At 43.7% G+C, this 23,082-nt stretch overlaps 1 non-coding gene across 1 annotated transcript; it reads left to right on the forward strand.

Annotated features, from left to right (window-relative positions):
• The first annotated feature begins 21,637 nt into the window (after positions 1 to 21,637).
• Positions 21,638 to 21,729, forward strand: trnar-ucu (transfer RNA arginine (anticodon UCU)). Its single transcript is given in 2 exon segments — positions 21,638 to 21,674; positions 21,694 to 21,729. It is a non-coding gene; the product is annotated as a tRNA-Arg (tRNA).
• The last annotated feature ends 1,353 nt before the right edge of the window (positions 21,730 to 23,082 follow it).

The following is a 23,082-nucleotide window of genomic DNA, read 5'->3' on the forward strand; positions in this document are numbered from 1 at the left end:
GCCGACCAGGAAGGACGGCATGTGCAGTTGTATCATCTCTCAGCAGCACAGCTTTCTTTTCCAGCGATGAGAAATTTCTATCAAAAAAGAATGTTCGTGACACCGTTCTTTTACAGCACAGAATAATACATTATGTCAGTGCCAGTCATTAAACATCCATCCATTCTCGTTTCCAGATACCAATACTTGGCCCACAGCCTGACGTCTGAAGTGTTCATTTCAATGAGACTTTCCATGCAAAGTTTTAATCTCAAATGAACCAGCGATAGAGACTGAAGTCAGGTACCGTCACATTTGTTCCTGACCTGTGGGAGAACTGAACCTCATTTTGACCCATAGAGGGAACTATACAGACACATCTTTTGATAGCGACGAAGGACTCAGGAGAGCCCAATTTCCATAAAATGAAGAATTGAACAGTCTGGCCTCTTCTTTGTTCACTATTAGCTTTAAAACCCGTTTCTGTTTACATAGGTAAACTGGCAGGAGGCTGTCCTTCTAAGACTGGCCCAATCGTGAATATTTGGAACCTGCTAAACGTTAATTTCTCCACCTCTGGGGCAGCCTGGCTAGCTATGCTCTTCCAGCCTCCTATCTGTTTCATTTGGATTCCAGCACATTCCTGTTTCTACATAAGGAACGGAAGCACACAGCCGCATCCCTGTTCGTATTCGTCCTGCACTGTTTCACCATTACTTTACTGCTTCTACTGAGTCACGTTGTTCTTCCTGCCAAACAAAGGCATTCTTCGCATCAGAAGCTTGTCATTCTCATATTCCTCGAAAGAAAAACACGGATGTGGACTTCCAAACTGAAACAGATGAGGCCTGGTCTGCATAAAAAAATGACTTCCAGCTGTTCCTTCAAAAATATTTCCTAACAACATATAGAACGCACCTTCGGATGCTTGCTGCAATAGTTGTAAGAAAATTCAGCAAGACCGCCGTGAGAATGGAGGCTACAACTCCTGGTTTACAAAACCAGGGCTCGAACCACTGTGTTAAGGAAGCACTAACGTCTTGAGACTGACAAAAGATGATGACCTCGAGCAGAACAAATTCTGTCAAATCAGTTTTGTGATACAAGCTTCGTTTTGTGTGACAAAATACGACTTGAAACCCACTTCTTTGATCACTTGTTTGTTATAACACTTTGTCAGCTTCCCAATATCTCATAATGTGACAGGGATCAACATTTGTTTAAACTCACACAGAGGAAAAGTTTTGAAGTTTCTATTATGAAAAAGGCACGTTGTAGTGTTAATACCAATTAATTGTCATTGATTTCAGCATGTATTGCAGTTTTTCTTCATCACTTGGTGAGTAATTCCTTTCCGATAGCCCTGTGCGATTTAGATAGCGATGGGATTTCATAATTTATGGCTTTGGCAGATGACGTTTAGGCACCAAACGTGAAACAGTTCAAATCGAACATGCTCTGGAGGTTGGAATTCGAGGGAATGCAGATATCTGAGAGAGCACTTTAAAACACAATCTCGGGTGTCGTGTCCGCTGGCTGGGTTGGCATACTATTGACGAGCTCCGTTTGCTCTTGAGTGGGCTGGACGACATGACAGTGATACATAGAGGGAAGACAGTCAAGAGATTTGTGGAAAATGATGAAACCTTTGAAATTTAGCTGCCCAGTGGTGGCTGAGCAACCCTTGTTGTGAGTGCACCCACATGCAGAGAAGGTATTGGAAGACATCAGGATTACATCATTGGGTGAATAACCTGCAACTCCTTCCCTTCCACCATGAGGGAGCCCGTGTGGAAAGATAAAGCTGTGAAGGCCGCATTGCACGTTTGGGAAAATGGGCGTTGGTAAAAATGTCATTCAGATAATGAACAATGAAACAGTGAACAGAACGCAAGTGCACCGTTGAACAGAAGCTGAGGGAGTTAGAACATAGAACATAGAACATTACAGCGCAGTACCGTCCCTTCGGCCCTCGATGTTGCGCCAACCTGTGTACCAATCTGAAGCCCACCTTACCTACATTATTCCATGTACGTCCATATGCTTGTCCAATGACGACTTAAATGTACTTAAAGTTTGGGAATCTACTACCGCTGCAGGCAAAGCGTTCCATACCCTTACTACTCTCTGAGTAAATAAACTACCTCTGACACCTGTCCTCTATCTATCATTCCTCAATTTAAAGCTATGCCCCCTCGTGCTGGTTGTCGCCATTCTTGGAAGAAGGCTCTCTCTATCCACCCTGCCTCACCCTCTGTTAAGTCACTTCTCAACCTTCTTCTCTATCGAGAAAATTACAAGTCCCGCAGCCTTTCCTCGTAAGACTTTCCCTCCATACCAGGCTACATCCGAGTAAATCTCCTCTGCACCCTTTCCAAAGCTTCCATGTCCTTCTTATAATGCGGTGACCAGAACTGTACACAATACTCCAAGTGTGGCCGCACTAGAATTTTGTGCATCTGTAGCATAACCTCATGGTTCCAGAACACGATCCCTCTATTAATAAAAGCTAAAACACTGTGTGCCTTCTTAACAACTCTGTCAATCTGGCTGGCAACTTTCTAGGATCTGTGTACCTGGACACCGAGATCTTTCTGCTCATCTACAGTACCAGGAATCTTACCATTAATCTAGTACTTTGCATTCCTCTTACTCTGACCAAAGTGAATCACCTCACACTTGCCCACATTAAATTCCATTTTCCACCTCTCAGCCCAGCTCTGCACCTTATCTTTATCTCGCTGCAACCTTCTACGTAACTCGTCACTATCCACAACTCCACCAACCTCAGTGTCGTCTGCAAACGTACTAACACACCCTTCTACACCCTCATCCACGTCGTTTATAAAACGAACAGCAGTGGACCTAACAGCGATCCTTGCGGCTCAGCACTGTTAAGTGGACTCCAGGAGCAACATTTCCCAACAACTACCACCCTGTGTCTTCTTTCAGCAAGCCAATTACTGACACAAACTGCTTTATCTCCAACAATCCCATTCCTCCGGATTTTTTACAATAGCCTACTATGGGGAACCTTATCGAACGCCTTGCTGAAATCCATATACACAACATCATCTCATCTACCTGCTTGGTCACCTTCTCAAAGAACTCCATAAGGTTTTTGTGGCACGACGTAACCTTCACAAAACTATGCTGACTATCCCTAATCAAATTATTCTTTTCTAGATGATTATAAATCCTATCTCTTATAACCTTTTCCAACACTTTACCAACAACTGAAGTGAAGCTTACTGGTCTATAATAAACAGGATTGTCTCTACTCCCATTCTTGGACATGGGAACCACATTTGCTATCCTCCAGTCTTCTGGCACTATTCGTGTAGACAATGACGATTTAAAGATCAATGCCAAAGGCTCCGCAATCATCCCAATGGCTTCCCAAAGGATCCTAGGATAAATCCCATCCGGCCCAAGGGACATATCTACTTTCACACTCTTCAGGATTTCTAATACCTCCTCCTTGTGAACCTCAACCACACCTCGTCCAGTTGCCTGTGTCTAAGTATTCTCCTCGACAACATTGCCGTTTTCTAGACTGAATACTGTTGAAAAGTATTCAGTTGGTGCTTCCCCTATCTCCACTAACTCTGCACACAACTTCCCACTAATGTCCCTGATTGCCCTCCTGGCTCATCTGGGCTCTCTCTTTAGGTATTTCCTGGCTACCTTGTAACCATTAAGCGCCCTAAATGAGCCTTGGCATCTCATCCTAACATAAGCCTTCTTCTTTCTCTTGACCAGAGAATCTACTTCCTTCGTAAACCACGGCTTCCGCGCTCTACAGCTTTCTCCCTGCCTGACAGATTCATACTTATCATGGACACACAGTAGCATTTCCTTGAATTAGCTCCACATTTCTAACGTGCCTACACTACAGTTTCCTTCTCCATCCTATGCTTCCTAAATCCTGCCTAATCGCATCATAAATGACGTTTCCCCAGCTATAACTCTTGCCCAGTGGTAAACACCTATCTATATTATCACAATAGTAAACTCAACAGAACGGTGATCTCTATCACCAAAGTGCTCACCTACTTCCCAGTCTAACACTTGGCCGGGCTCATTACCCATTACCGAATCTAATGTGACCACGCCCCTTGTTGGCCTGTCTACATAACGTGTCAGGAATCCCTCCTGCACACAGTGGACCAAAACTGACCCATCTATAGTAATCCTACTATAGTGTTTTCTGCCAATATTTGGAAAGTTGTAGTCCGCCATGACAACTACCCTCTCACCCTCACTCCTATCGAAAATCATATTGCTATCCTTTCGTCTACATCTCTGGAACTATTCGGAGGCCTGTAGAAAACTCCCAAAAGCGTAACCTCTCCTTTCCTGTTTCTAACTTCGGCCCATATTACGTCAGTTGACGAGACCCAAACACCCTTTCTGCAACTGTAATACTGTTCTTGACCAACACAGCCACACGTCTCCCTCTTTTACCTTCTTCTCTGTACTTATTGTAATCCTGGAATCTGCAACAACCATTCCTGTCCCTGCTCTGTTCATGTCTACAAAATGACCACAACATCGAATTCCCAGGTACCAATGCAAGCTGCAAGTTCATCCACCTTATTCTGGATGCTCCTGGCATTGAAGCAGACACACTCCAAACCAAATTCTTGCTTTCTGGTGCCATCTTGCGCCCCTGAAGCTTGATTCTGGACCTCCCTACTCTCAAACATTTCTATACTTGAACTGCAATTTTGGTTCACATCCCCCTGCTGGATTAGTTTAAACCCACCCCAATAGCCTTAGCGAATTTCCCGCCCCCACCTAAAGATATTGGTACCCCTCTGGTTCAGATGAAGATCATTCTGCTTGTATGGGTCCCACCGACCCCAGAAAGAGCCCCAATTATCCAAGAATCCAAAACCCTCCCTCCTGCACCATCCGTGTAGCCACGTGCTCAACTCCTCTCTCTCTCTATCCATTGCTCCACTAACACCAGAGCATGGAGAGAATTTGAAAGAACGGATCGAAGTGTATTAAGACCGTGTCGTCCAAACAAATGGTTTAGCGTTTGAGCTGCAGGAGGGCAGAGACGTGGAAGAGTTAATGATGTTAATGAGGTGCAAGTCGGCTGACATGGTGATGATGGGGATATGTGGTTAAAAACACATCACGAGTTGAAGGATGTCACCATGGTAATGACGTGTCTGTTCAGACTCAAACCAATGCCAGGGAGAAATTTGAATCAGTGGCAAGGCATTTTCTCTTGTCACGTCATCGATGATGCCTTCCAGCTCATCTCATCCACTTCCCTCAACCCCACTCCCAAAACCCATCCCTCCAAATATGACGAGGACAGAACTTCCTTCTTCAATACTTTAAAATCTAGCAGCCTCTGTAGACATCATGTCATCCTCCGGTATTTCCGTCAGCTGCAAATGAACCCCAACAATTAAGATGTGCTTCCTCCCCACCCCTATCCATTTTCTATAAAGATCATTCCCTCTTCCACTCCCTTACAAAGTGCACGCTTCCACAAAACCACCCTCCCCTCCCAGCACCTTCTCATTCCTACACGGGATTTGCAAAATATCCACGCACACATCCGTCCTCAACTCTGTCAAAGGCCCAAAAGACACTTGCATGTCCATCAGAGTTTTACCTGCATTTCCACGCATGTCATTTACTGTAACAATTGCTCCCTTTGCTGTCTCCTCGACATTGAGGAAATTGGATGCCTAATTACAGACCGCTTCGGAAAACATCTCAGGGACACCCGCACCAAACAACACCACTGGCCTCTGGCTGAACAGTCAAATCTCCCTCCCACACAGCCAAGTTCATTCAGGTTCAGAGCCTCTGCCGCTCTCACGAACTGTCCTATCTGTACATCTTCCATCCCACCTATCTGCTCCAGCCTGCGCTGCGACCTTTCATCATTGTCCCCACCTCCATCAATCTATCACACTCTCCGCTACCTTGTCCCACCCCACCCGCGTTCATTTGTCTCTGTACCCCCTCGGTTCACAAGCCTCTTTCCTGATGAAGTCCAAATATCGATTGTCCAGCTCATTCGTTGCTGCCTGCCCTGCTGCGCTTTTCCAGCATCACACGTTCGACTCAGTGGCGAGGCAGTAAATTTTGAGTTTGGGACTGAGGTCAGAGGCCTCAATTTTGCAATGATTGAATTGTAAGAAATGTCTGCTCCAACAGGACTATATGTCAGACATGTCAGGACAGTGTTTGACCTGGAGGGAACACGGAGACGATCGTGTTCATATCCACCTGCTGACCTGCTCGTTCTCTGTGGTGAAAGTTGTGTGCATGAAAGATTCTGACAAAATTCTGGTCAAATTCTTAGTGTCGAAAATCCCTTACCTTCAGACCATATCTTCAGACAGATTCTAGAGTCTTTTGAAAGACGGTTTCACACTTTCATTTTGGGATCACATCAATTTCGCAGGATATGAGAAGGGGAAGATTTAGAAGTCAACCTCTCCACCATAATCTGATGAAGCCACGAATTTTATCCCAAATACAACTTGATCAGATTTTGAACATGAAAGGAAAAAGCTCTGGTAATAGTGTGAGATAAGTTGTTCACTTATTGTGCATGTGGACCATGTTTTTACCTGTCATCAGACTTACACACCTCAATTGCAGTCATAGTGAGGAATGACTGTGGAAATGTCGGGATTCATTTCCCTGTCTGAGCTGAATTCCCATAGACGCAATGATACCAGGAACAAGCCATTCACCTGCTCAGAGTGTGGGAAGGGATTCACTCTGTCTCTGACCTGCTGCGACACCTACTCGTGCAAAATGATGAGAAACGATTTCAGTGTCTGAACTGCGGAAAATGCTTTAAAACGTCCAGCGATTGGAGAACTGAACACGACGCTCATACTAATGAGAAACCTTTTCTCTCTCCGAACTTTGGAAAATGTTATCAAACTTCTATGTGTTTCATCTCTGAGAAATATGCCCACATAAATAAGAGTCCATTAAGATATATAGAGACCTGACGTCTGACCCACGTGTTCACCCGGAATAGAGACCTTTCCAATTCCAAATCTGTGGAACCGTGCTGCAAAGTCCGAGCGACCGGATGGATCATCACCTTTCTCGCCATATTAACAGGTCTTTCTAAATGCTATGACTGCGAGAAGTGCTGCAGAAGGTGCTGAATACTTGCCTGTGTTCAATTTGTTCACACTGAATAAAGACATTAATCATTATAAACGTTCCTGGGGACAGTTCATCATGAGCGTCATCACATTGTGGAGAGACCTATCAAATATGTAGCCTGTGGGATGTGCTCTCTCGTCTCTGTAGAACTGATTTCCAATCGATATTTTCGAATTGTGAGAGATGTTTCAAGGAACCTATTCCAGGAATAGGTTTAAGCGATCATCTCAACTCTCAGTACACCATCTGGTTTGCATTTGGCCGCAAGCAATTACCTGCTCCAATCGACCCTGTTGAGAGAATAGAGGATCCCACCGAGGGAAGGAATTCACTCACTCATCGACCCTACTAAGGCAGCGTCGTGTTTACATATCGCAACAGCAATTGAACATTGTTGTTCTTCACATTCAGGCCTGGAATCAAAGTTGGAATATTCTAGATAACAATCAAATAAATCAGCTTTGTGTTAAATGCTTTGAGTAGGTAATGAGCAAGTTAGACGCAGTCAAGCCGGTGGAGGTGACCAGCTTGAATTTCCCCAGGCATATGTCAAGGTGTAGTACGGCAAACTGCTAAAGAAGAGGACATGGCTTGAGGCTTGGCTGATTGGCAGAAGGCAGACAGTTGGGTAAAGGGGTCTTCTCCAGGATGGCAGCCCGTGACTAGTGGAGTTCAGCAGGAGTCAGTGTTCCAACACATCTATTCACATTATGTATGAAGGATCCATTAAAAGGAATTGAGGGTGTTGTTGCTCCATTTGAAGAAGACACAATGATAGGCGTAAGGCCAGATCTTATTGTTGAAGCGGGCATGCGGCAGAATGACTTGAACAAACTGAGTGCTTTGAGAAAATAGTTGCAGTTGCGGTACTTTGTGGAAAAGTGTGCGGTCATATGTTTGGTGGTAAGAGTAGAGGCACAAACAATTTTATGAAAGCAGAAAGAATTCAAAGTTCAATTTTCTCTTATGTTTCACATGCAGTTTCAGTTGGTGTTTAGGAAGGCAAAAACAATGCAGGCATTCAGTTCAAGCGAATAGGAAAGCACGGGCAGAGGTTTAGACCTCAGTCAATAGGAGGTTCTGGGCAGATGCATTTGGAACATTAAGAGTCGGTATTGGTGATGATATGTTTTGAGTGGTGGATCGGAGGTTTATAATGGCTGCCTCAGTGGCGAGTACCCATGTCTTGCGGCCTCAGCGATGTTGGTTCAATATCTACTTTGGATGACTGTGTATTTGGAGTTTGCACATTCCTCCCCAGACGAAAGATGTGCGGCTGATGTTCTTTGGTCATGGAAAATGCAGAGTTTAAGGAATTGAGTAGAGGTGTGAGTTTGGGTGTGATTCCCTTCGCAGGATTAGTGGGGGCTTCTTGGTCTGAATGGCCGTGTTTCACATTGTAGGTATTCCGTTAGAACAATGTTGGTTGTTGAGATTTACACCTTGTCATAAGACTTTTTTTTAAAAAAAGGGGGACAGCTTCCATATAAACACATGGTTTCAAGTGAATCTCTTGAACGATATAAAGAGTGGAGGGGCATTCTTCAGGAGGATATTATAAAGGTCAATCGAGGATATGAGATGTCATCAGAACATAAAGCTAAGTATAGTCTAAAGAGAATCTACAATAATTAAGAACTTGAGACCAAATAGGACTTTAAGATGAAAGAGCTCATCTTTGTCTTGAATCTCAGCAGATGGAGACTCATATAATGTTCACTTCGCGTCAGTTTACACCATGGAGAACGACATAACGGGTACAATTAAACATTGATGTTTTGAAAGTCGTTCACATTGAAAAGGGGAAGGGCTGGAGGACATGGAAAATATAAAGTTGGATATTTCTCTGGGATCTGATCTCCTGTATCCCGGAAACTTGTGGGAAGTTCGGGAAAGAAACATTTGGAACTTTCGTAGAAATATTTTTATCATCTATTATAACGAGTGGGGCGCCGAATGACCAGGGGATGGCTATTGTGCCTTTGTTTAGAAAGGAATTCACGGAGAAGCCTGGGAGCGATAGATGATTGTGTCTGGTTATGGTCGTGGGTAAGTTGTTTGGTGCAATTCTAAATGATAGGATTTATATGAATGTTTAGATACAAGGAATGAATCGGGATAATCAGCATGGATTTGCACAGAATTGATTGAGTTTTTTGAGGGCGTAACCAAGAAGATCAATGAGGACAAAGTAACAGACTTTGCTCACTTGGACTTTAATAAAATATTTTACACGGTTCCACATGGTTGACTAATTCATAAAGTTAGATTGCATGGAGTTAAATGTAAGTCTTCCACTTCGATATAAAATCAGTTTAACAGCAGTATGCTCAGAATGGTGGTGCAGGGTCGTTTTCAGGCTGAAGGACTGTTACCAAAGGTGTCCCATTGGCTGAGCGCACATTCATTTTCTTTACATTTAAATAAATGTTTTAGGTGGCAAGATAGAAATAAATTTGCAAAATTGGTAGTAGAAGGTTGTGAAGCGATTTTCTCGTCAGGTCAGTTTCTCTCTGGCTTCGAGTTTAAAAAGCGTGTGGAAGAGGAGTGGAGAAGGGTCATTCGTCCATCGTGAAGCGCACGATATCAGGCATACATCTATTCTCGTCCCGGTTTGCAGCATTTACATTCTCCCTGTCATCTTAAATGACATAACAATGGTACTGAAGGTTGACCTGGTCACACTGTTGTAACCCCTTTGAAAGCGTATTCTCATGTTCACATACAGAGGCAGTCACACAGGCACATTCCCCGACAGTGACAGTGTCCTCAGGATTCTCCCCACTCCATGTGCTTTACGTCTGTAAGTTTCCCTGGAGAAAGGCGGCTTGAAGTGGAATACAAGGCACTTCGCCAGAAAATGTGCACCGTTGTGGTGAGCCGCGATATGAAATGGATACTGAGCTGAAATAATCGAACACGCTTCTCATGTGTAACTTTCAATAACACAAATCCCACCAAAACAAACCGCCTGGCTCCTGGGGCCTGACAGGTTAGCGCCCAGCAGACATTCCTCACAAAAAACAACGGACCCACGGCAAAATCTAAACACTTTCACGTCTCATCTTGTTCTATTTCTGCCTCTGTCACACCTCCACTTTCCCCGAACGTCCAGTCCCGATGTCAATGAGCTGTTTGATATAAACGCAGGCACATCGAGAAAGTAATATTTATCTCAAAAGCAGAGCCAGGGAATGTAAGCTGCAAGGGCTTGCTCTCGGCTGGTTCATGAGACATCACGGTCTCATCGTCCTGATTATCAGATAGACTGATTCCACAAATATGCACCGTAATAGTTATTACCAATTGAAATGTGCCAATGAATACCGTGACTGTCAGAACTATCGGGGAGAGTAGCTTCGACCTCTTCCTCGCCGAAGGACATTTTGCAAAGGATGTCCTGTTACTTCACAAACTGACCACCTCGCAGCTGGCCATGGAAGTGTCGAGCACAAAAATGTCCTTTGGCCCACTGAGTCTGCACCAGTCCAACACAATCCCCTTAACGGTTCTTATCTCATTTGGCGTCACTTTTGTCAGACGGGCAAACATATTCAGTAATGGAAGTGTACAACTAAATGGATCTTAACTGCTTTGGAGTTTTCTGCCTTTTCCATCCTGACAGGCGGTTGGTTGCAGATGACTAACGTTCCTTGCCTGAGTTATACGCATTTCACCTTATCCTGCGATTTGAATTTGAAACAAGAAAGCAGAGAACAAGCACTCTTCAAGTTCACTCTCGGCTCTCAATTACAGTCAGAAAATACTTAACTGCAATGAGGAATCCACAGTGGAATTAACGCCCATCGCGACAACCACTTGGCCACAACTGCAGAAGCGCGCTACTAAACTTGTTTCAAGTTTATTTGTTTGAATTCAATCACCACAGTTTCGATAGGGTTAAATGTCAGGACATGTTTGGAATGTGTAAACAATCTCGATGGTTGAAATGGTCAGTCATTTAAAAAGAAAGGGAGAAATTGCAGGAAAAACTAAACAGATCTGGCAGCATCTGGGGAGAGATAAACAGAGACAACGATTCGGAGCTTCTCCAGGAGTTTTTCAGAACTCCATTTTCTCTCACAGGTAATGTCATACCTGCCGAGTTCCTTGAGCAGTTTCGGTTTTTGTTTGAGAGTCCGAGTGTCCACAACCCTTCAAGAGCCATTCAACAATACAGAAACGCATTTGTGTTTCCTCACTGATTTGGTTTACGTTTGGCTACATATTACAGACCCTATTAAAAACCAGAAAGTGCACAGCAAAGTAGTCAGATGGATAAGAACAGCGACCGCTCCATGCGTGGGCACACCCTCTCGGTTAACAGCCAAACGAGAGGACTAATTGCTCCACAGAGGCTGGGGAGTCCCTTGTAGCAGGCCCCTTGCAGGATCTCCTAAAGCAGACTGTTAGTGAATTCAAGCTTTTGCCTGTCCTTCGCAAAATGAAAATTGTCTTCAATTGGCTTGACGTTTCCAAAATTAATCCTGGAGCATTCATTGTGGACAATGGGAACAGTTTGATTTCACACTTTGCAGACACATACATGTCACCGGGAAACAGCTCTCCTAAAAGCGGAACCTTCTCCCTTCGAGCCTTTTGAGGAATAACTTTCTGAACTCGGTAAAATCCATGAACTGTGCGGACAAAAAAAACAGATTGTGTGAGAACAGCTGTCGCTCTGTTTCTGGGTGGTGGGAGAACTGCAACCTGTCAGTGAAGAGCCGAACGCACTGACTAACATCGCCACAGAGACTGTTGAGCCAATGGCTTCAATGATCCCCGAATGCAAGCTGCGGCCTGCTCCTCCCATATTGACAAACATCTTTAATTAGTATGTCGTTTCCGAAATAAATCCTGGGCAATTCACGGTGAAGACATGAGAGTAGGCTGATCCCACCCTTTACAGTCACATGCATGACACCAGAAATCAGTTATCCTCCTATAGAGATCGCCTCATTTCCAGCCTTTCAGTGTCCTATCTGTTCCCGCATTTTCTAATTGCCCCGGAGCTGAGATGAGATTTGACTTCCTGACGTGCAGGAACGGAATCCTTCAATGTCACAGATCAATTCAAGTCCGCAGTACATCAGAGTCAAAATACCGGCCTCCAAAAGAACAGAAAGATTTCTAAACTGTCTCTGCCCAGCCGGCCAGTTCACCCTTCATTTTCCACTGAATCCGCGCCCCAAGGAATATCTAAAGATTGACAAAGCTCGACGCTGGGATTTCTGTTTTGCTTGCTGAAAGGTTTCCCACTTGACAATTGGCAACATTTTCCCAGAATCTTTTCACAATCCTCTGCTTTGCACCATGTAGAGAGATAAATAAAACTTCTTTTGTGGAGAGATTCACAACTTTGGAGCAAGTTTCCTGTATGTCAAGAAATGAGCAGACCTGAGAACATATCGAGTTGTTGAGACGGTTTTTCTGGAGTTGCAGAGATAACTCATCCAACAAGAAATCATTTAAAATCAACTGTGAGTGAAACATGCTCGGTATTGATGAGAGATTGAATGCATATAACGGATCCATTTTCATGAGCAGAGAGGTTAATAATATGGCAATGGTCGAGTGAAAAAAAGATGCACTTTTATCGCGCCTTTCAGCTCTACTCCAATCACAGGCACTGAAGCACCTGTGAAGCAGATGTGTCATTGTCAGTAATAATGTGCTCATCAGGGCAGTTTGTTCAAACAGAGATTTAAAAAAATCAGAACTGGCACTGGAGACAGCAGTGAGATTGTGTTTTACTATAAAAGTTTGTTCTGTTCTAATTTATATCTAGAATAGTGAAGGACCGGAGATCCCAATCTCAGGGGAAGGGGTTATCCACATAAGAAATAAATGAGGAGGATGTTCTCACATTCAGAGGGTAGCAAGTATGTAGAAACATTTACAGCAGAGGCCTTTCAAGACTGGGTATATTCAAGGCTTCAATTATCTCTCTGTTAATAGCATGGAGAAAGGGGCAGTGTAAAATATGTCCAAATTTGCTGATAATACACACGCGTGGGAGATCATGTTATGATGAGATCGTGGCAATATGAATAGGCATATAGATAGATTGGGTGAGTGGACAAAAACTTGTCAGATGCAGTTACATGTCCGGATTATGAGGTCATGCACGTTGGTCGGAAGATTCAGAAGACAGAGTACCATTAAAATCGAGAGAAAGTAGAAGAAACGTGTGACACAGTGGAGTCTTATACGCGCCACAAACAAAGTTTAGTATCATATTATTTCCATGACAAAAAGGATGGCTCCCTTTACGATTGCTAACAATGAAAGAGATGATTTCCCAGGAAAGACAAAAAGTAACAGAAACTAATAGCCGAATCGAAAATTTAGAAAAGACTTGGATCGTTCCAATGGACGACGTTAATGTTTATGGTTCTCTAACATTTGTTTACAATGGGGCTGGGTGTGGGAATTAGGGGAGCTGCGGAGTGGAAGTCAGATTACCCATGATTACGCTCATCCTTCATCTGTCTTCGTCATTTTGTACGTTTTATTTCGCATTTTGCTTCCTGTGAGTGCCCTTGTAAACTGTACCCGCTGGTGACTTATTTCCCTGGTTGTTCTTCATCACGACCCGAAAGAAATCAACATTCGTTTCTCCTGAATCTCGGAAATCTCTGATCACATGTCACCAGCACCTCGACATTTTCCACGTCGGTGTGCCTTCTTGAAATATTAATTGATTTGTCACTGTGTTACTGTTGCACAAATCAATAACAAATCAAATAGCACCAATAGCATCTCGGATGTAAACGCAGATAACTGCAGCCACTCCCCAGAGTACTGCCAACTGTGCGATCACAGAAGCACACATTGTACAGCCAGGAAACTCAAAACAATAGAAACACTCTTTTGGGCTGCGGACCTTGTTGTGTTTCTCAATCAGCAATCGAATTTTACATTGGTAATATCAATAGTTCCCGCACACAAGGAACTAACTAATGCTGCAGACGGAGTATAAAGTGCGGACTGTAGATACTGGAGATCAGAGTCAAGAGTGTGGTGCTGGAAAACACAGTAGATCAGGCAGCATCTGAGGAGTAGCAAAATCGACGTTTTGGCCGAATATCTGATGAAGTATTCATGTCAGAACATCCATTCTCCTGCATCTTGGATGCTGCCTAACCTGCTGTACTTTTCCAGCAACACATTCTCCATTGCTGCAGACTGTCACACATTGCGAGATTCCAGCCACGGAATCAGTGACACTCAGTGTCATGAGTCAACCTACTGCGGACACCTGGCAGTGGTGTTTCATGTCAACTTGATCTTCAAGAATGCGTATCATGAGTTGTCTGTCCTGTACAATGTTTCCTGCAGTCACGACATGCAATATTTTTTTTTCCAAATTTGTCTTGCCTATGATGGGTATTTGGTCCATTTTTTGGTGAGTTGTTGTCAAATATGTCTTTCGGTTTATGCTGTCTCATAACTCCGAGTGGTCAGAGGAGTCTGGCTGTACGTGCCGAGACATACTTTTACCTATAATGTAGAGAGCTTGGTTTGTTGGGTAATGGCATGTCCCACTGGCGTTGGTTTTGACAAAGAATCTGCGGAAATATCTATTGTTGCAAAATATTTCTGGAAGATCCACTAAACAACACAACCAGCTGTCGCGAGTAGCAATGCACAGCGATGACGAGGACAACAAATTCGACAACAAATTTGGACTCAACATACTAGGACATACAAAGTAACGACAAAAAACAGCAACTGAAAGCAGTGGGAAATAAATCAAATCAATTCGAAACGCTGCAGGACAGCAGAGCTTCACATGAGTTTCATCTGCCTTGAAGATATCACCGAGAAAGGGGAGGAAACGGCCGCAAACCAACTTCCCAAAACCACCGAATTTCCCCACACCATCTGCATCCTTCACCTGAACAACAGATCTTTACACAAACCTTGAAACCCTGAAATAGTCAGAGCCGCCCCAGCGGGAAAATGAACCCTGGCATCCCACGTGACAACTGAGGTTACCAAACGAAATGCTGCAGGACAGCAGCGCTTCAGACGAATTTCATTTGCCTTGAAGATATCACAAAGAAAGCGGAGGAAACGGCTTCAAACCAACTTCAAAAAACCACCGAACATCCCCACACCATCTGCACCCTTCACCGGAACTACAGATCTTTACAGAAACCTTGAACCCCAGAAAAAGTCAGAGCCGCCCCAGCGGGAAAATGAACACTGGTAACCCACGTGACAACTGAGGTTACCAAACGCCACCCGGTGGATGTCCGAGCTAACTGAGGCTGCAAGCTACTTGTGCATGCTCTTGTCAATAACACCTGCTTAATTATCCTTATCCCATTTTCCATCATTTAACGTTGTATGCCTTAAGCATTACAAATTTACAGTTAAGTATCTCTGAAGATTATTAGAATTTCTGCCGCTCTGACTCATAGGGACAGTGATGTCCAGATTCCAATGACTCGCAAGCTGATAAAGTTTTTTTTTCTGTAGAGCTATTCGAACGTTTACGACTCTTATCTTAAATCTATGATCGATTGATCCATCCATCATCGAGAAATCTTTCGTTAAGTGTACCCAATCCATGCCCCTCATTCTTTCCTACATCTCAATTCTGTCTCCTCTCAATCTCTCCTGCTCTCACAAAAGCAAGGCCAGTCTGTCTAAACTCTTTCATTGCTGAAGTTCTTCAATCCAGACAATATATTGGCAAATTACTTCTGCACCATTTCCACAGCTGTCATATCGCTTCTTTTTATGTGAATTGCAGAATTATACATAACACTCTAGCGAGAGACGAATAAAGACTTGAAATAAATGTGGGGAATTCACAAACATTGGTCTTTTCCAATTAAGTCTCTTTTCCTCGATACTATTCTACGTCCTTTTCATGAACCCAGTGCTCCAATGATATCTGGTCCATGCAAATCAAACACGTTACATGAGGATTGATAACCCAACCACATTATCTGATTGCATTAAGTGGCTTAAAGCTCCTCATGGTGGATTGGTGCAAGTTCACCTAACAAGAGTGACAGCTGCAGCACTAACTTAACGGTGTCAATGTGAAAGTGAATGTTACTTTGTGCAATGCCTCAGTGGCATGTGAGGAAGGATAGAATGGAAGAATAGTGATTGGGAAAGGGAGGAACGTCTCCGAGATTAGGTGCAGATAAAGTTTGAAGCAAAAAAATCATCACCTTCGAGAGCATTTTAACCTTAAAAATTGACTTCTTCCTTTATGCGTTTGTTTTGAAAGGGTTATGTGGAGTAACATGGAACAAATGAGCATTACTGATACTCGGATTTGAATGGAGGTTGCTTCGGCCACAATGCAGAGGACGAGCCACTATACGATCTCATGAAAAAATAATCAACAGTAAAAACAATAAATGCAATGGCTAAGATTGGCGAGGAACAGCACCACTTGCACAAGAGGATAAGCTACTGAGATTGGGTTGTATCGTCATCTTCGATGTCCTCAGTGGCTGTGGAGAGTCCATCATTGAGAATGTTGAAGACTGATTTCGATAGATTTCGAGAAAAGATGAAATGTACAGGCTTAGCAAACAAATTGTTGAAATGTTGGTTTAAATAACAACGAAGTTTCTCATCGTTACTTTACCAGTGCCTCGAGACAAGGTTGTAACTACGATTGCACACTTCAATCACACCGGTTTCCAGGTCTGGAATCACAGAAATTTAGCGACGCAGTTGTGAAGATCCGATCGGAATTTGAGTGCGGAATGAACGCATGAATCTCTACTCTTTCTGCCAGTGACCAAGTCAGTGAGCATGCAGTTCTTCGATGAAGGCAGAGAGGCGCGTGAAACGCCCAGGTTGGGAGCTCAAAACTAGGCTGGAGCAACTGGAATAGGGAGCTGTAGGAGAAAAGGCTGGGAGTTCTAACCTTATCTGGATACACTTCAATTGACATGGCGCAGTAACCTTTGGGTTGATGGAAAGTATCCTGAGCCATTTTAATCTGAACTGAAATAGTTTTTGGCAGCATACATTTTTGTGGATTGAGGGAGGATCTGCCCCAGGTAATTGTCACAATTATAAATAAACATTTCGCAAAGACTGAACTCGTCTAGGTGTATCTGTGCATTGTGAAATGGGCTAAATATCAGTGCACTCTGACATTTCTCATATTCTGACTTTGCAGTCGGTTAATTTTCTGGAAGGAATTTTAAAAATACTTTTTGTGTTATTCAATTTCCTGCTAGCTTGTTCTGGTCTGATCATTGATGTAACATGAACAACCGAACATTAATATGATTTTGGGATTCGGTTCGACGTTCCCTCGAATTACGGAAGAACAACAGGAGAGCAGAGGTGAAATTTATCCGAATAGCAGTGATCAAATTGAATGAATGGGCAGAGAGAGGATGAAAGGAAGCTTCACGGGGATAAATGTCTTTTCTTTGCCAATGAAACTACCCGCGTCACAAAGTGTCTCACCTGGACTGACAGAAATGAAGTGTATAAGTCCTTCTACATTGAGTGAGGCGGGGAGAATGTAAACACAGCAAGCTCCAAAAAAAACAGAAACATTTGTTCTTTTCTAAACCTCAGTCCCGACTGACTAAGATGACCTTTGGAAAATTATTTTGCACAATGTCCGAAGAGGACTTACAGATTCGACCACGAAAATCAAATTAAATATCAAGATAAAATCACACCACTTTATTCGCTACATCCCCCCTTTTGACACATGGTCCTCACTGTGTGTTAATTGGCATGGATTGGGAATAATGATCGCGTTGACAGGGTTTACCAATGGGGCCACACCACACCCATTCCCTCATTCTGCATTTTCCATTCACGCTTGTCCTTCGGCGTGGCCTGTGACTCGACCTCCCATAAGTCTGCTTTGGATTACAAATATTTGACATACACATGTCAACTGATCACTTGGCGGCTGCTGCGCTGCTGTCCTTCCCGGTGAGTTTGCATTCGCATTGCCTTGAGAAAGGGAATCGTACTTTTTCGTGTGGGCTTCACATTTACAGACAGCGAATGATTTAGGCGGTAGGACCACTTCCAGGAGGTCAGAAGTCAGGCCATGGTGTATTTTGGACTTTCCAGTGTAGGTCAAGAAGCCCCTTTGTTTCCACAGAGTTCCACAATTACGTACAACCCCGAATGCTTAACTGCTGTCTGTGTAAATATTCACTATCATTCACTCAGCCAATTGACATGCCTCAGTCAAGGCAATCAGCTCTGCTGCTTGAGCTGACAGATGACAAGGGAGTGATTCTGCTTTGACTACCTCGTGGGTAGTTACTACAGCATACCAAAGACAATTCTGGCCTGTCCGTTTGCCCCTGAATGCGGACCCATTCACAAAAAAAAAACGCAATATCCTGATTCTGAGTTTGTGAATCCTGCACGTCTGGTCTTGGTGAGTTACAGCGACACAGTCATGTGGGTCTCTGTCTCCTGTTGTGGCGAGAAGGCTAGCAGCATTACGGACGTTACATCTCGTTATTGTAATGTTAGGCATCTCCAATAGTACAGTATTGTTTCTGAGCCAACGTGCTGCAGACATGTGTGCTGTGTTTTTCTCGGAAACCAGTAAGGATGCATGTGGGACCAGGAGGGTTAATTCTCCAAAGCCGACTGCGTCCCTGGACGCTACAACAAACTTTTTCAGCTGCAGCCACGGCTTGCAGGCATATAGGCAATCCTAGAGCCAAAATGTAAGCCTCAATTTTCCCACATTCTCCTGCATCAGCTCAGATGTAATGCATCTACCGTTTGTACAAAAGGCTTGTTTGGATTCGGACCCCCAGTGTAGGTGTGGTTTGGAGCGCCTTTTTAATTCAACTGCAACGGTCTCTGGTTCTGAAACTCTAAGCCATTGGAAATTTCATTTAGTGGCGCCTCAAGTGTTGTGTAATGTGGGATTAAAAATCGACAGTAGGAGTGCATGACCAAAAAGAATAGCAATTGTTACTTCATGTGAGGCTTTGGAATTTGCTGGATTGCTTGAACTTTGTCTTGACCAATGCCCTTCCCTTGTTCAGACAGGAAATGACCTAAGAACTTCACCTGTTGTTGCACAAATTGTAGATATGCGAAACAAAGCTTTGTGCCCATTCCTGGCGAGATGGCAGAGCAACACAAGCGTATCTTTCTCACATTGTTCCTCTGTTGGTGCTGCTATTAAGCATTCGTCTACATACTGCAGAAGCGCTGACCCCGGGGTTAAAACAAGAATCTCCAGACTCCAGCATCGAGCCTCATTAATTATGGTGGGGGACTCACAGTCATCTTCACAAAGTCGCTTGAATGTATATGATTTGCCTTTGAGTGGAAAAGTGAACCAGAATTGACTTTCTGGGTGTACCGGTACACGAAAGAAGACATTTGATAAATCCATAGCAGAGAACCATTTACTGTCCGGTGAAGTTTGAACTCATATGGTACAAGGATTAGGAACATTTGGGGCCGGCGGAACAACAGCATAATTGACTACCTGCAGGTCTTGAACAAAGCTCCGCTTCCCCGATTCACCTGGAATGTTTGCCTTTTTGACCAGAAAAATGGGTCTCTCACCGGTGATTATCCACAGGGAAATATCACTAAAGCTTTCAGGAGGGATGCAAAGTAGTATCCTTTGACAGCCTCGTGTTTTAACGGGTCTCGTGCTCTGCATGGACGATACTCAGACTTCCGGGCTATTCTTATGGGTTCACAGCTTCCTATGAACCCCACATCACGTTTGCCTTTTGCCCTGCACTCAGTAGGGACCCTTCTTAAGCTTGGGTCCGAGACATCTACCATACCTAATCGCCAGGCTACCCTCTTTGCGGGGGTTACCTGGACTGCTCTATCTGCCTGAGTTAGCCAATTTAGTTTCTTCATATCTGTCCTTATGTGTGCATTGAATCAGGTACGCACATCGTCGCTGAAAACAGAATCTTTCGTTTTTTTGTGCCTGCAGTATGCATCGTCTCAAATTCTGCCACCTCTCGCTGGATGCCTTCGCCAATGGTACGTGAGGAAAGGTGCCTTCCACATCAAAAGGATTTTTTTTTCTCATTCCTTGACTGTTTGTCCCTGATATGGTAGTTTACTGGCCTTGTATGTCTGCTATTATTTCGGTTTAACTTTACATTTTTTTCTATCTATCTGCAACACATAACTCTGCAAAGTCAGGTAATTACTTATTTGTTTCCCTGTGCTTTTATTGGATTCAAAATAAATGTTAATTTACCATTACAATGGACATCACATTATTTTACAGGTTGCGGTAACAGCGAGGGCCGAAGTGCCTGTACTGCATTGTAACGTTCGATGTTGTCAGTTACATTTCCTGCTGGTTTCAGATATCTCTCCTCACTCTGGAAGCTCCCGGTCGCATGTTCCAGAGATTTGTCTGCACTTCAGTTAATCTAGGCAACTGTATTTCCTGCTCAGAATGTGATCTCTCTCCAATGGAGAGAGGAAAATAAAGTCGGTGACAAAGCTGAGATCACTTACGATCTGTCCAGAATCAACAAAAACTATCCCGATCTTCCAGTCTCCTATAACTTCAACATTACACTGTGTTCCCACCCTTCAGGCTCTCTGCTTGTATTCCTGATGAAGAGCTGTTGCCCGAAACGACGATTTCACTGCTCCTCGGATGCTGCCTGAACTGCTGTGCTTTTCCAGCACCACTCAAATCTAGACACTGTGTTCCCAGGCCATGATTTCAGTCTCTGTTCTGCTGCAGTGCTCCTTCAAGACACAACACAAGCTGGAAGACACGCAACTCATTTTCTACCGACAGACCATGAAAACTTTAGGACCCAACATCAAGTTCAATCATTTTAGAAACCGTCTGCCGTCTTACACATTCTTCACCCACCCTCCCTTCCCATTAGTTCTGAAGACGAATCGTTGGACTCGAAGCGTTAACTTTCCTTCCTCATCAGAGACAGACAAGAGCTGCTGATTTTGTTCAGACCTTTTGGCTTTTCTTCTGAGAACTTTGTTTTTCTGTTGTAATCGCCAGATACTGGAAGCGCCTGAATGCAGGAGGAGAATTTCACAGGAGATGAAAAGAATGGAAAGGTTTTGACCACTCCCATTGTGAAGGTACGCGAGCTAGACTGGGGATGTTGCTCTAAGCGCAGAGAAGGCTGAATAAGAAACCGATTAATATGCTCATTTTATGAAGAGGATAGATATGTGTGACAGAGATAAGCCTGTATTGGGAAGGAACAGAGTAACATAAATGGAAGATAGGAGACAAGGAGGAGATTTAGGAAGAATACTTTCACCTAGAGAGTATTGATTATCTGGAAATCATTATCTGAACATGTGGTAAAGGTAAGTGTCATGAGAACGTTTCAGCAGTCTGTCGCCGAACACTTGATGAGCCAGAGCACGAGTGGATAAGGACCAGGTATCAGAAAGTGTGACGAGGACAGACAGGCGCGAGATGGGTGTCCTGAATGCAATGCGTCAAAGGCAAACTAGTGTGCTTAAGGATTACGGCTGACGCGCCTCTGTGGCGCAATGGAAAGCGCGTTGGACTTCTACATCTCTATTCAGATTGCTATTCAAAGGTTGTGGGTTCGAATCCCATCAGAGTCGAGTTTTAATTTATGTTTTGCAAAGTGGTCAGACCAGACCCTGCTGCTCATCTGCAAAACCAGTAATAATCGTGCATAAACCTAACTGTCTCGAAACGGAACATTTTCCTCCCACAGATTTACATTATCGATGTCTATTATGGTAGAGATCGATAAATACCTGTTAGCCAGTACGATGTTGTGGATGGGCTGGAAAAAGACATAAAATTGTTCTGTGAGCCATGATGATATCAAATTACGTGGCAGGACAGGATCGGTGTGAAGAATGACCTCCTTCTGCTCCTTTGTGTCTGTGCCATTTCTGGCAAAGGTTTTTAAATAATCATAATGAGGACAATATGAAGTAAACGCCAAATAATATTTTGGTCTCATCTCCACTTCGCTTCCCTCCCGGCTGGAATAGACAGCCCTTGTTTCAGCTTTAGATCAGACAGCGGAGGATTCTCACAAGTTCTCCTTCAGGCTGAATGTTCCTTCACATAGGTTTCCAAGTGGACACACGGAGCAAGCAATTGCATGGATGCTGGGGATTCAGGGACAGATTTCCCCATTGCTGGGCTGGAATTCTGTCCAAGGTAATGAACGTGAATTTCTGACATTTTGAATCTTACTCTGGATTCTTGCGACTTTACGAATTAAACTGAATATAATTTGCCCTTGCAGAACATTATTCAATCTTCACTGTGCATAAAAACCATGCCACATGCTCGTGCACATAGTATGCTGAACATTGTTGATGTTGTGTGCAGTGTGGGTCGATGTCTCAGATGAACATGCCAAAGGAAGTTGGTGAAATGTCAGTGAATCGAGTTCACTGACGAATTGAAGCCGATAGAAGGAAAATCCCAGTACAATGGCCACATAACATTGCCTGTGACCAACGCAGGAAGCCATGGTAAATGTATGCAGTATTCAATAAAACCGATTTTCACCACATTTATCTATGACATTTTCCTGAAGCTGATGCTTCATAATCGATGATCCATTATCAGTATAGCCACCTATGCACTGCGTGTCCTTTCAGATACACAGAAAAAAAAAGAGTAATTGGGTTGAGGGGCCCAGTGGTAAGATCAGGAGCCGTTCATCACCATTAGACGGCAGATCCAGTGGTGCAGTTAGTTAGCTTGCTGTACTTGCATGACAGAATGGCAGCACATGAACTGCCAATGTTGGATTGCATTAGATTCTCGCCAGGTGTTTGTTTTACTGATACTGACCAGAGATGATTGCAAATTCAAGCTGAAGAACAGTTTAAACCCGAAATATTACATTGCAATAAAGTGCTTTTGGCACTAATGTTGCACCGACCTGTAAGACCAATCTGAAGTCCATCTGACCAGCATTTTGACAT

The sequence above is a fragment of the Chiloscyllium plagiosum genome, unplaced genomic scaffold (genome assembly GCF_037043375.1).
Source record: "Chiloscyllium plagiosum isolate Xiang-an unplaced genomic scaffold, Cpla_swu_hap1 HiC_scaffold_13, whole genome shotgun sequence".
Lineage (NCBI taxonomy): Eukaryota > Metazoa > Chordata > Chondrichthyes > Orectolobiformes > Hemiscylliidae > Chiloscyllium > Chiloscyllium plagiosum.